Source organism: Elaeis guineensis, chromosome 1, assembly GCF_000442705.2.
Source record: "Elaeis guineensis isolate ETL-2024a chromosome 1, EG11, whole genome shotgun sequence".
NCBI classification, from domain to species: Eukaryota; Viridiplantae; Streptophyta; class Magnoliopsida; order Arecales; family Arecaceae; genus Elaeis; species Elaeis guineensis.
The window spans coordinates 99817507-99833177 of NC_025993.2; the positions used below are offsets into that span (position 1 = coordinate 99817507).

At 39.6% G+C, this 15671-nt stretch overlaps 1 pseudogene; it reads right to left on the reverse strand.

Moving 5' to 3' along the window:
• The window catches only part of LOC105060785 (uncharacterized), a 29706-nt pseudogene extending 16325 nt beyond the window's left edge, over window positions 1–13381 (reverse strand).
• Between the last annotated feature and the right edge of the window lie 2290 nt (window positions 13382–15671).

Below are 15671 nucleotides of genomic sequence, written 5' to 3' on the forward strand. Positions count from 1 at the left end.
TTCTTATTTGGCATTATTGAACAAATTCATCAATCATAATTGGTTGCAAAAGAAGCTTCATAACAGTAGAGCCTTTTTAATAATCCTAAGGCCCTGCCAGTTCATGAATAAACATGGATACATTGACTAAAGTCCACTTATCCAACTTTATTCAGCCATCCTCTCCAGATCCCTCGGTGGTCAGAGCCCCGTGCAACGGGATGCCTCTTTTTTAGTTAAAGTTATGCAGAAAGTAAACAAGGCCAAAAAGACTACCACAAATATGAAAGATTCCCAATAGTGAAACCAAAAACTAGGAAACTTTCATCCTTGAACAATTGACACAACCTACAATACCGCATAATGCGGGATCTCATAATTACATTATTTAACTAACTCTGTCATAGGCATCTCCAAAATCTTGCAAAGCAAACCCTCTTTATTTTCAATAATCAATTTAAGATAATTTGTAACATGCATCAATCTTTTTGATTCAAGTATTTTGAATTTGCCTCCAGCCATTTTAGGCCAGGCCCCATACACTGAACACAATAGCAAAAAGATGAAAATCATCAAACCTAATATAAATATATCTATGTTACGTAGGTTTGAGTATAGGTGTTGAATGTAGCTAAATGTATCTTTTTACCCCAAATCTTAGTATATGAGAACTCTGCTAGAAAAGGATCCTAAGTTGGATGCAGCTAAATGGATACAATATCCTGACCATGTTTTTAGTCCATGGTGCATATATTATACACACCTATTCCTTGTAATTTACATTTTACAAAGTAATGCTTATCACACAAACTTATTATCCTTGTTTATACAAATAATAATGACCGAAAATTTAATTGAATGAGGACCAGAGACAGGATCATGTTGTTGTATTGACAAGCCCCAAATGGTAAATTGCATGTGATGTAGGGATTTGAGACATAACTAATCCAATTAAGTTGATGATTTCCCATCCATCCATCAAAAATGCACCCCTCTTTCGTAGCCCACATCCACCACATGTATGTCAGCTAGATTAAAATATCCTAACACTGTCCTTTCGCTCTTTCCCCTTTCTCATCTCTCAATGGCATACATATCACTGCAACCTCCATCTCCACATACTGACTGCACAAGTCCCTCAGTTGTAGATTCCTCCACCCACTGACAAACTTGTTGGCTCGACAAAGCCATCAATGGTCCTCCATATCCTAGGTGGGTACCGGACAACCTCTCTCTCTCACACACACTTGTTTGAGACCTTAACTCTCCTTCACCTCTGATCCAAGTTTCCTGGATAGTTGTGTTCAAGGGCGTGATGTGTTGGACTCATTTCCTACATCTTCTCAACATAGACACATCAAGGTAAAGTGGCAAGCCCAGGTTTCACAGAAATGTGCAATAAGAAATGCAAATGAAAACCTTTTGCTTTTGCATTAAAATTTTTCCAATTTCTTTACAATGGGACAATTAAGAAATGATTGTTAAACCTTTAGAACAAATTAGCATCCAAAGTCACACTAGAACAAGAATTTTTTGTACTTTGATGGCATGCAATACTTGGGTGCAAGTACATCTTCCCTAAATGCATGATAGTTGGTTACTAGGTTATTTTTGATGGATTAATCTATCATCCACCTTGTGTCACCAAAGAGAAGCTTATTCTCAACTTCTTTAAAAGCCACCTATTCTTCAACTATCATGTCATACAAACCAAGATGTTACTCTAGCTATTTAATTTTAGTTAAGAAGGAGCATAGAAGAATGAAGACTGCATATCTATATGCACTTCATCTTGTATCCCACCCAAGCAGTAGTGGCCATCATGCCATTCTTACAAAAAGATTTTGCAAGCTTATGGCTTCGTGTGTTTCCCTAGGAAGCATCCTTTGTGATTTGCCATGTTATGGATGGTATTTCCTAATTCAAAGTTTTCCCCGTAATAGTTGGTCATCACCATTGGGCTTTATAGAAGGTTTGATGCAAAAAGGAGTCCAAAACTTAGCCTAGAAAAGATCTGATTATCCAATGTCTGGTGTCAGGAATTTTGATGTATAAATTGCCAAATTGTAGGTGAATCAAAGGTTTCTAGAAGTAATTTAAGGTAGAAAATGAACCTATATGTTTACTTTTTTTTTACTCTAGTTGGCAAAGTTAAGTGACTAATGTTTTACTGGTATGCTTGCAAATTTGGTCCATAAAATTTCACATCAACTAGTTTCTAGATGCAAGGCATATCTCTATCCAAATCTACAATGACATGCATTGCCCCTCATAGGCACTACAATGAATAAAATAATAAAAATATTTGTAGAGAGCAAGGTTCGCCGTCTTGATACCGGGCCTCGTAACCGTACCATCCTATTATAGTGTTGGTATGCAATTCGGTATGATACAAGACAGCATATCAATGTAGGACTAGTATGGTATAGTATGCCCCATACCTAGCAGTATGGGGCCGTATAGCAAAGCATGGTAGAGAGGAAAGATAAAATCCATCTATAAGCACTAAAATGAATTCTAGATCCAGGTTATAACTCTAGTCATAAAGAGTAAAACAAACTATAAATCCAGTACAAGAATTTATGCAACCAAGAAATTTCTCTTTGCTAGGTTAAGCATTGCTTCCCAAATGGAATTAAGCACTTTCATATCTAATCACAGATTATATTACAAAAAAAAATGTGCAAAGAAAATGAAGATAAATAAAGCACCTTCAAATCTTCCAGTCGGTTAACAAGATCAACCCTCTTAAAGCCTTTCGCAGTGTTCACTCTAGAGCAAGGAGCCAACAGATTAGTTGCTCAAATAAGGAGGAAATATAAATTTGTTAACCAGAAGGAATAAGATGCCATTCAAGACCTTAGGCTGAAACATGGATCACTGTTGTTCCAGTTCATTAGTCTCACAGCTTCTTCTTGCCCCGGAAATTTTGTCCATCTTCTAACCATCCACTGAACAGCAGAAACATGCCATGAGTTCTGAAAGTGTTGCTTGTATCCTTCTGAATATTATATTACTAAGTGCAATCATGAAGCATATGAAATAACAAATAATACAGAATTGCAGACTCACAACTGGATGGGAATGAATAACAGCAAGAGCATGTGCTTGTGCACGATCATCTCCTTCTAGATTTGGTAGGGGAAGTGAATCTTTTTCCTAAAACAGAAAAAAGGGGAAAAAAGGGAAGGGTAGAGGTAAAAGTATAGCTCAGTGACTAGCACAAAAGCAGCATGTAACATAGAATCTCAAACCTTCAGTGAGACAAGCTTCCGTCAAACTGCATTTACTAAATTCCCTGCACCAGGCCTTAGAGCAGCTTTTGCAAGTTTTACATTCTACAATTTCAGGAAAAGAAGCTATGGTCAGATATAATATTGCAGATTGAACAAAACCATTTACATTATGCTCAAAACATATAAGGTTCCACATTAAATACAGAAGCCTAATGATGAAGAGCACAAGAAACAGGAGATGAATATGATCTGGTTCAAATGTATTTATGGTTGTCAAAAAATGGTGGAACATGTAAATTCAACAAGATAAGGAGATTGATAGGTCCTTCACTACATATGGGCTTACAAATGAAAAATAGCAGAAGGAGATGCAACTTCAACACCATCATAATGAAATATCTACAACTACTGCCTCAAGAACCATTAAAAACAACAAAGATCAAAATAAAAGCTACTTCTAACATATGTTAATCAACCAAGATTTTTTTAACTAAGGGTATCTTGTAGGTCTACTAGAATATTAACTGTACTAAAGCAACTAAAGTTACGAATCATTTTCTTGCACAAATACTACATGGAAATGTAGAGAGAAGTCAAAGTACCTCATCAACAATAGCATATGGCGGCATGCCTAGCTTCAAGATCACAAAGAACCCAACACGGAGTATCTAAAATAAGAAAAACAATGCCTTTGGATAAATTACAAAAATAACAAAAGAAAATAAATACTGATAGTCGAATCATATGTTAAAGCAAATCATGATAAATAAGGAGACACAAATCAACAATGATAACCCACGAAACAAAATGATGGACCAGAACTGAGAATAAACAATATCATCATAAAAGGTCCAGACATCCATATTTTTTAAGTTTTTCAAAGAAAAGATGATACTGCCAAAACACGTTGCATATTCTGTAATAGTTGAAGTATCAAGCTTTATACTTGCAGAGTTGCAGTAGAAGTGGTTCCATGTCTGTAAACATTCTCTCCTTGTTACAGAGAGACATGATAAGATGATCAAGGTAGCATCTCCAACGAACAGTTCCTCCAACAACATCTGTCACCTGTAAAAGAGTGGATCACATCAGCTGGTGTCCAAGAACAAAGAACTCATGTAGAGTTAAAGTGAGAGACGACTTTCACAAAGCAGGAGTAAAAGGAGGACTTAGATGCACCTTTCAATAAGCCATAATAACAGCAATGCAGTTCTATACCATATCAACCAGTTTTTATAGCTACAAACTGAATTATGAAAAGAACAATAACTTGCAGAAGTAACTGATCTTTATTCAGTAGATGAAAATATCCCAAAGAATGCATTACTGTAATATCAGAAATTCAGGTCAAAAGTTCCCTCGAATTATGATTAGGGTGGATAAAACCATGTTTGATCGGATAATTAAGAATAGAGCAAAGATCCACCTTGTTTTATAGAAAGACAACAAGGAAAGGGTCATATGGTTGATCAGATAAGCCATAGTGGTAACAGGTATGATTTTCATGATTTATAAAATAAAGCCAGAGATAAATAAATAGCATGAGCTTTCCACAGGGGGGGGGGGGGTACAGAAGTCCTATGTCAAAAAGAGAGCATCAAAAAATAACTTTCCTTGCTTATTTGAAAAAAAAGGCTGGCAAGGCAAGAATCACCTTTGCAAGTTGCCACTTATAAGATTAATTACAGCCAATCAACCAAAAAACTGAGACTCTTGAAAGTGCCAACAAACAGCATAAATGATTTATGCTGATGAAGTTGAAAATCAACTGCCTAAGATGACAAACAACAGAAATGGGAGAACAGGCTGGTAATTAGGTGCTAGGATTTTCCAGGTATTCTTCTATTGTTAACTTTTTCCATTAGGATTCTACTTTAAGTTGAAGGTGATAAAATTACGACCTTGATTTGCATCACAGCAAAACGAACCATGAGATCTTAACATATATTTAAGAGAGAAAGGAATAGACTTTGCATCCTTAGACAGAAGCTTTTAATGTTTGTAAGGAAGGGGACCACCTCCTTATTTTATCACTCATTGAATTTGCTTGCTGTGGGTACTGATGCAATTCATGAAGGTGCACTGTAAGTGTTCAACCACAAATGTCAACTACGAGGTTGTTTCCTTTATATTTCTGAAGTGATGCAATCCACTTAACTTTGAACCTAAGGGATTTTCTCCTGAATAAGAAGTTGTGAGAGCCCTAAATACTTTACAAATAGCTCTGCTTAGAATTCAGTTGTGAAGGAGGTCCATTTGACTGGATTCTACTTGTTATAAGGGGAGGGTACTACATATAAGGCAGCAATTTGAGGAAGATTTACATCTTTCCTGTTCTTCCTCCTTCTACAACATTTAGTGATAAAATTTTGGCTGTATGAACCTCCCAATTGTAAAAGTCTTAAAGCATGGGAAGTCTGTTATTATTTCCACTCTAAAATAACCAAGCCCTGCTCTTTTATTATTCAGAAGATAAGGGTTAGCATAAATTGCCCATATATAAAAGAAATTTGGCCCATAAGCAAGATTCAAATACTTTAAGCTAAAACTGATAATTTTGCTTTAAATTTTAGAGTTTAAGCTGAATTGAAACTGCGCTACCATTAAACTACCCACAGAATTTATAGCTTTTAACTTAAGGGTCCATGAAGCCCAAAAGGTCACTAACTCAGTGGAAGGATGGCCCCCTCTATTGAGAAAGATAGTTGACGTTGAGACAGATACAAGAGATCCTTCAATTCGAGGCTGAATAGAACTATATAATCAACTTTGGCTTCTTGATCAATGGTAAGTTAAACATACAGGTCATTTGAGTGTAGGTAAATTATACACAATTTCAAACTTTATAACCATTTTCAAGGAGGAGAGGACCTTATCTCCCATTTTAAATAGTTTTAGTCATTACGCATGTGCAAGTGCATATGCCCGCTACTAAAGATTGTATGATAAAGGATGAATTTTAAAAAGATTTCAGCATAGATTAGATGCTAATGAGTCTTCTATTTGAAATATTATGTTTTTAATCTAGATAAGTTAATCTTATGCTAGAACCAACAAATCACTATGAATTTTAATTGTGGAGGTTACAGGGCTCTTACTATGTATAGAATTATAGAAATCCTTTCCCATTTGGACTCCCTCTTCAAAACCCAACAAACTTAGGATACCTCTAAAAGAATAATGCCTTGCAAGCCGATCGCATGGAGGATGCGATGTGACTTTTCTATTTTACCTTCCTACTCATATACATGTTATTGATTATTTATTTATAATATGAGGCATTGTATTTCATCATATACTATATTTTATTATCTTATTCATAACTTAATTAAGATTATAATGAACCCCACGGGTTAAGACAATGATTTTACGGCCATGATGAGATCATGCCAGTGAGATCTAAAACCTTGATAGCCCCAATCTAAAATCTTCTCAATCATAGAATCATTAAGTCGAAGATCAATGATACCAATATGACTGGTATATTCTGTGTATGCTCAAAGGAGAGAATGATTGATCTCACAATTATTTGTGTGGGAATACTAATATAAGAATAATGGGTACTTATTAGAGAATGAGTTTACTAAATTGATCCATAGAGAGAACATCTGATGGAATCTTATATGCATGCCAAAAGATGGTTCTCTGATGGGAGTGGTGCAAGTGATCCTTAGACCTGAGATCATCATGGTACCTTGTGTATATAGATCTATGCTTTAGTCCATACCTTAGCATGACTCTCTGAGACATATGTGGGATATTCTGAGCATGATGAAGTGTGTATGGATGTTGTGCGTGGTAAATAAGAAATTGATCATTTCTTATAAGGAAAGAGAACATCCTATAGATCTCATAGAATAATGACTCAGGAAGTCTTTGACTAAAGCAGGATAAAAATTAGAAAGAGTTTCTAATATTTTATCAGCTAAGTCATCGTCATCAGATTGAAATACATATGGATAAAATTTAGGCTTGACATGATTCCATGCCAATGACTTATTTGGGCTATTGCATGACTTAAGGATCGAATTGCATGATAATTTTTCATAGAAAGGTGTTTTGATTATTCCACTAAAATCTTATATCTTCTTAGTGGTCATAACATGTTGCTAGATGTCAATCTTAACTTGTAAGCTCTCATAAATTAAAGAGTTTAATTCAGTAATTAATTAGAAGGGGTTCTAATTAATTGATGCGCTTGGACTTAACATATTTTGGACCTAATTAATTAAAAAAAATTTAATTAAATTAGGTGCACATGAACCTGAGCCTACTGTTGGCTAGATGTAGATCTCAATGGGTCACACACTTATTAAAGACTTAAGATTAGGCCTTAGAGGACCTAATTGAATTTGAATTTGTGAAATCCTAGAGAGGGCTATAAGCAAACTAGCACATGTGAAACCCTAACTAATCCCTCAAGAGTTTGGACGCCTTATGGCTTTGATTAGTCAAAGGTTAACACGTCAAAGAGTCGATCTATTAAAGGTTGACATGTCAAAGGGTTGACAAGTCAAAGAATTGAGGTGCCAAAGAGTTTGGATGCCCAAAGGAGACATCTCACGCCCCTTCACGTGAAAGAGTTCATGCCTATAAAGAGGCTTCATGGCTTCTTGAGAAGAGAGAACCTAAAACCTCACGCCTCACGCCTCCTCATGCGTCATCTCTCCAAGGCATGATTGGATCACGCCCCAAGGAAGTTCACGGAAAAAGAAGGTGGACGTCCTAAGGGGTTCCATGCTAAAAGTGGGCATTGAATCTTTTGAGAAGAGATTCAAGAAAAGTGATAAGGGAGAGTCCTTGATCCATTCCTATATTTGTAAACTAGCATTGGAGGGCATCCGTTTGGGTGCCTTGTGGAAATCAATTAAGATCTTCTTGAATGTATTCATATTTTCCTTCTCTTATTTCATTGTTTCCTTTATGTTTGATTGTAATCATCAAAATGATTTTGGTTTTGGGATTCGGATCATCTATTTTTAATTGTTGTATCTATGTAAAAATTTTAAAATCCCACCTTCCGCTGCACATCCGAATCCCAGCAATCTCTTTGTAGAAGTTTAGCATAATTTAAGCTTGGAAGGACGAGATCTAATTAGCGTTATTATGGGAATTGAAAGTTGGAAGTATAGCTTTTTGAATGCATTATTAGGATGAAAAAGGAAAAATGAAGATCAGATTAACTATTGTTTTCTTTAAAGATTGGAGAGTCTCGACTCAAATTGATCCAGATCTCAAATGTTAGTCACCTCCCAACAACAGAATGCTGGAAATCACATATTTTTTTCAAAGATTGGAGAGCCTCAAACTGATCTAGGTCCCAAAAAATTAGTCATCTCCCTCCATATACGACAAAACAGTAATCATTCGTTCTAATGTAGATCCACCTACATGTTGTTTTTTTCTTCTGTCAACTTTATGCAACATATCAAGGGAAGCAAGCATTTTGTACTTTCTATATTAACAAGAGCTATTGAACAACACTCATTTTTCTCTAGCTACCCAGACCTTAAATGTCCAGCTTCAAGATCTACAAAAGATCTTTGGTTAACCCCATAAATTTTGGGCTATCTACATTAGCAGATATTTAGATTTTTACTTCCCTCCATGATTTCAAAACCCAATGAGACATCCTGTGGGATGCTGAGATGGGGTACTGTCTCATGTGTTGAAATGGAACTATCACCCATCGGTCCAGCATCTCAATGGGCATGTCCTAAGACATCCCTTGTCCTAAGTGTCGGGACAGCAGCATGTCCCATTCCATGAAATTTAAAATCTTGTTCCCCTATGTTACTTTCAAGCTTCTCCCTTTTTCAAATTTCACTTACGTTCTCACATTATGGCGTAGAGAAGCTAATGTGCGTATGAGGAACTTATTTGCATTCTTCAGGAAATTCTGCAACTCATTTCAAACTACTTTTTATATGGTATGATCTCCAAAAATATTATCAAAACCTATTTGCTCACCTGTTAGTGCTGATAAATCTTGCATTATTAGCTTTGTTCTCCCCACAACCAAAAGAACCCTTAAATCCATTTAACCAAAAACCTCCCCCAAGCTCTGAGCAATTTTGGTTACATCAGAACTTGTGGTATGATTTTTACACATATTGCTGTAAGATTCCTCTGCTGACTGAAAAACTATAGCTGGATGCTTCATGCTCCCTATGTATCCTCATGCAACACATGACCCAATCTATTATGTGGAACATGTAAACTTGCTTCACTACAAGCGCATGTTCACTATGTAGTCAAAAACACTTGACTTTCCAAACAAATTAAGTTTCTTACCATGAAAACGTTTCCATGTCCACTGATGTAATACATATGAGAAATCTCAATGAGCAGTTCTACCTTATTGTGCTTACTATTTACTTTGTATTTCAGCACTTCATAATAACACCACAGTAACAATATCGTCAGGCTACTCTTGTCAGTGATCCATACACACGCACACTATCATCAATTTTTGCATGCGCAGATTACAACACACTTTCAGTATAATTGCCCAACTAAAAAATAGAATTAGCATAAATTAACAACAAACAAGAACAAAAGGAGACGATAGGGAAAATACATGAACTCTTTAGCAATGCCAGTCTAATATCTCGGTTATCCAGATACCGTGTGCGAAACACAAGTGTCCTCTCGACATAACTCATCTCATTCTCGGCAGCTTTCCTCCCCTTCTCATTCAAAAGGTCCGCAAAGGCGCCACCTTGCTCAATCCTCAGCAGCCTCACCGCAGAGACTAATCCCTACGAAAAACAAATGTTAACAATTAACCAGTTAACAATTAACCGAAAAAAGAACTATAATAAGTTATCAAGAATGGATCTTTTTTCTCCTTCAGTACCTGCTCTGTAAGGAGAAATATCCGCATTTAGCTTCTGGATATTTATCTTCTTGGAATCAAGAGGCGGGACTCCTCCCTTTTCAATTCGATGCAACGGAAGCAGAGTGAGTAAATGAGACGAAGACATAAAGAGTACAATGGAAGAGTTGTGCTTCTGAGGTAGTTGGTGAAGCAAGGAGTTGCGTCTTTTACCTGCAGTATTGGGAGAAATTCGGATATCGGGTTTACGGGTTCCCTTCGAGGACTTGGGCGGAGGCCAGAATTGAGGCTCGCGGAGAGGAGAACAGGGAGAGAGGTTTCTTTGGGAGAGAGAGGCTGGAGCGATTGGAAGAGAACGAAGGAGAGAAACTTAAGTGCTTTACCTAAATAATTTTTTAAAAAAATTATTTATAAAAATAATTTAATTTTTAATTTATTTATCTAATACAAACTCTATAAAACATCATTCAAAAAGATGCCCACATCGTTACTCTTTTCCTACTTTTTTTTCTACATGGATGATAAAAAAAAATAAAATAAAATTATCAATTCAAATGATATTTTTTAAAACATCATTTGAAATGATATTTTCAAAAATATCATTTCAAATGATGAATTTAATTATTAATTTTTAAAAAAATAAAAAATAAAAATTATAATTTTAAATTTTTTAAAAAATAAAAATTATAATTTTGATTCAAATAAAAATCATCATTTCAAATTAGTATCTCCATTTCAAATTATCAATTTAAAAAATATCTTAAAAAATTGGTGTAAAAAAAAATAAAAAATATCATTAAAAAATTGAAAAACAATAAAAATTATAATTTTAAATTTAAAAAAAAATAATTTTTTTAATTTTAATTTAAATAAAAATCATCATTTCAAATTACAATCTTTTTTTCAAATTAATTTTTTTAAAAAAATATCATAAAAGAAGAAAAAAATGAGAAAAAAATAAAAATTATAATTTTAAATTTAAAAAAAAATAAAAATTTTAATTTTAATTCAAATAAAAATCATCATTTCAAATTAGTATCCCCATTTTAAATTATCTTTTTAGAAAAATATCTAAAAAAATTGGTGTAAAAAAAATAAAAAATATCATAAAAAATTAAAAAAAATAAAAATTATAACTCAAAATCTTAAGAAAATAAAAATTCTAATTTTAATTCAAATAAAAATCATCATTTCAAATTACAATCTCCTTTTCAAATTAATTTTTTTAAAAAACTACCATAAAAGAAGAAAAAAATAAAAAAAAAATAAAATTATAATTTTAAATTTAAAAAAATAAAAATTCAAATTTTAATTCAAATAAAAAATATCATTTCAAATTATTTTTTTTTATTTCAAATTAATTTTTTTAAAAAAATATTCCAAAAAAATCTTAAAAAATTAAAAAAATAAAAAAATATTATAAAAAAATGAGAAATAAATAAAAATAATAAAAATTATAATTTTAAATTTAAAAAAATAAAAATTTTAATTTTAATTCAAATAAAAAATATCATTTTAAATTACTAAATTAATTTAAAATTAATTTTTTCAAAAATATTCCAAACAAAGGAAAAAATACCTAAAAAAATGATGTTGGTGCAAAAATCCGCTTGCGCCGAAGAAGCTGGAGTCGGGGAAGTCGCGGTCGCCGTCGGGACCTGCAAAGGAAGTCTAAACCGGAGGTGGGGTTGCTCCGGCAAGACCCTCCGACGCTCAAGTCAGTTCTCTGCCTCAACAAGAATGGAGTGTTCGAACGGAGAATTTAGCAGAGTTTCGAGATGAAAATGAGCTTAGAGAATAACGTATCTGGGTCCTCCTTTTTATAGGCGGAGGAGGTAACGGATTGATGGCGACGTTTGTAACCGCCTGGTAGTGGGCTGTCCAGGGTCAGGCGGAATTTGCTGCGAAGAGTAGTGGAGTAGACCCGTGGCCATCACTGGGGCGTGCCACGTGGAATCTGCCGCGGGAAGTGGGGCGACGTTTGCTGTCGCATCTTGCCAGCAGATGGGAGAATCGTGCGGTATCCGTTGCAGGAGGTGGAGCAGGATCGTGGTCGTTTATCGTGGCCTGTCAGGTAGTAATGAAGCCGCGTGGGATCCGTCGTAGGGGGTGGAGCAGTGTTGCGACCGTTACTGCGGCCTGTCAGGGAGTGATGGAGCTGCGCGGAACCCGCCGCAGGAAGTGGAGCAGGATCGTGACCGTGATTGTGGCCTGGGAGTGCAGATCTGCTGGATGAAGTTCGGCAGCGGTCGGAGTCTGGCCCCCGTAGGGGTCCGGGCAGAGTCCTCCTTGCGGTTGGGGTCGTGGGTGGAGCCCGGCTCCCGTGAGAGTCCGGGTGGAATCCCCTGCAATCAAAATCAGATGCAAAGTCCGGCTCCCGTAGGAGTCCGGACAAGGCTTACCGACAGCTGAGGTTGAGGACGGAGCCCGGCTCCCGTAGGAGTCCGGGCGGAGTCTACTCGCTGTTGAAATTGTCGGTGACGGAGCCCGGCTCCCGTAGGAGTCTGAGCGGAGTTGTCATGTAGTCGATTCCACTGAGGACTTCGGCTGTGGATATTTTATACCCAACACCAGTCCCCCTACTTTCGAGTTTGAATTTCAAACGAAGGAAGTACAGAGAGAGAGATGGGCACAGCCGAAGCCGTCCCTTCGAATCCTACGCACTGCCGCCCCCAGATATTTCGGCATTAAATGTGCGCGTGCCGGAGTCTTTTCGAATTGGAGCGGTATGAGAGGACGCTTCGAAATTTCTGCAGGTACACTGGCCTAGGTACGACGCAATTATGATCCTGCCAACCGTCAGCCGCTTTTGGCCGCCTGCCAGGGGGAGTGGGACACGTATCGGATGTAGACTGGCCCGGGGGGGATTCGCGATCATTATGGCGCCGGATCCCAGGGTCTATTAAAACCCGTCCTCCCACCTTTAGGCGTCCTACTCCGTTCCAGCGTCTGCCTTCTCTTCGAGAGCCCTGTTTCAGCGAGCGTCTTCTCGAGCCGTAGGCGTCTCCTGTTTTCGTCCCTCAGGTCCCTCAGAGTGATATAGGTTAGTTCCAGCACCGCCAACCTTCTTCTCACCACCTAGGGACTTCTTTTCTGTCATTATTTTTCTTGTATCCCTCTGAGTTAGTCTGTGGTCTCTTGTTCCCCCTTCTGTCCGTCTTCTTAGGGTCCTTTAGAGCCCCCCTTCGAAACTACTCAAGATGTCCTCTGGCTCTTATACTCCCTGCAGTTCTGAGAGCTCTTCTGCCTCAAACCCCCAGGTTCCCATCTCTGTAGACGAACCTGCATCTGGGGCTGGGCCCCGCCCGGTTTTCGCGTTGGGCGCCATTCCGTATTCCTTGACCACGGAGGAACTCCTTCTGATAAGGGTTCAGTATGGAGTTCCTCCGGAGTACGACTTGGAGCTGTCAAGCCCTTCTGACCGGGCCAGCACTCCCCCACCCGATCGCTTCTGTTTGTACCAGGAAGCGTTCCGTGCCGGACTCCGACTTCCGCTTCCTTCCTTTGTCGTTGCCCTCTTTCGCTTCCTAGACATCTCCTTGGCTTCCGTGGCCCCGAACTCTTTTAGGTTCTTGATAGGATTTCTCTCCCTCTGCCACGTAGTTGAGGTCCAGCCGTCCCTCTCCTTGTTTAGGCACTTCTATACCTTCAAGCGCCATCCTTCGGTGAAAGACTGGTGGTACTTTTTCCCCCAGTTCGGTAAGAGGGGTTGCTGAAAGGCGCCCCTTCTTCGATCCACAATTGGAAGGAAAAATTCCTCTTCGTCCACTGCCCGACCCTGAGACTGGGCCTGCCCCCTTGGGGCTCTCTGAGGGATTCTGTCCGTTGGGCTCCCAGCCTGGGGGAGGACGACCTCCAGGCCGCCCAGAAGCTTCTAGCTTATTCCGCTCCTTCCCTTCCCAATCTTCTGAGGGAGCAGTTTCTTTTCAACATCGGCCTGAGTCCTCAGGATCCAGCGAGTATTCATCTTATCTTTTCTTTTCTTGCTTTTCTTCTCTTCTTCTCTTTACCTCGTCTTCCTTCTCTCTCTCTTTCTTCTTTTCTTCTCTTTTTTTTTTTTTTTTTTTGACTTCTGACTCTTGATTGATTGGTGTTGCTTCTTTTTCCTCTTTTTCTTCTCTTTTTTAGGAATGGACGCCGAAGCAGCGTGGTTGCTCGCCAGGGGCATGAGGGCTCATAAGAGAAAGGGCGCTGCGACCTCCGGATCGGTGAAGAGGGCCAGGGCGGAGGAGACGAGCTTGGCTGCGCCCGGTCAGGTGGCCCCGGCCATCGACATTCCCTCGGATGCCGAGCCAGCGGCTCCCCGGGCCTCCTCAAGGAGCCCGCTGACTGGGGCCCCCGCTCTGGGGGTTCGCTCCACGGAGGCGCCCGCCGCGGGGAGGAGGAGGAAATTGATGGCTCGCAGGGCGAGTAGCCACCGAGCTGCTGCAGACGAGTCCGTCTGCTCCGAGGAGGGGTCGGAGAATCCCTTCAACTACAGGGACCTGATCAGGCGGCTGATCGACGGCTGCATTCTGTCTGACGTCGTGGAGAGGATCGACCGCGCCGATCCTGAGCAGCGGGCTTGGGACTCTTTGGGGTCCTTCCTTGAGGTAAGCGGATCTTTATTTACATGGCTACTTGGCCTTTGTTCTCATTCCCCAGCCGCCCTTGCAGATTGGGCACCAGCTCTTCGCCTATATCGAGGCGGTGAGCCGCGCGAGGAGGGACATCCTTCAGGCGGAGGAACGCTGCCAGGCCGAGGTAGCTCGCCTCCAAGCAAAGACGGCTGAAGTAGCCGCCCTCCAGGAGGCCCTGAAAAGGGAGAAGCAGGCCCGGGAGGAGGAGAGGCAGATCTTGGAGGAATCGGCGAGGAAGGCAGAGGCCGAGGTCGCCCACTTGGTCGAGCAAACTCCGGTCCTAGTCTCAGAGGTCAGAGCCCTTGCGGTGGAGGAATTCAAGGCCTCCACGGAGATGAGGGACCTGAATGTCCAATTCGGCCAGGAAGCATTCATCAAGGGGTTCGAGCTCTGCCAAGAGAAGGTGGCCAGCAAATTCCCCAAGCTCGACCTCGGCTTCCTTGGCGAGGGGTCTGAAGACGAGGTCGGTCCCTCGTCAGCCGCCACTGCCGTCGCAGCCCCCGCACCGAGTTCTCCACCCCCCGCCCCTGAGGTCTGAGACCTCCGATCTTGTACCTTTACTTCATCGCGATTTTTCTTTTCCGTTTGTCTTTAAAAACCATTCAATCAATAAAGTTGAATTTCTTGTTGCGGACGGCTTCTCTTTCCTCCTCCCTCCTTCTCTCTGTTTTTCTTCCTGCAATGAATGTTCTTTGACGCCTTTACCTTCCGATGTCAGTGTCCTGCAGAAGCACTCCCCCTGCCCTTGGGGGTCCCGCTGAAATCGATGATCCAACGGTTGAAAAAGGAGATCCTTCACCTGATGAAGAAGTTAAAGAAGACGGAAGCCGAGCTTTGCAAATCGAGAGAAGGTCACTCTGAAGCCGCCGCTGAGGCCGCCCACTTTCGGAGTCTCCATGTGAAGGGGATCATGGAGTATAGCCGGAGGAAGGCGAACTTCGCAAAGGAGCTCGAGGAATGCAAGAAGAGCTCCAACGATCGGATTTGGGCCCAAGCCGC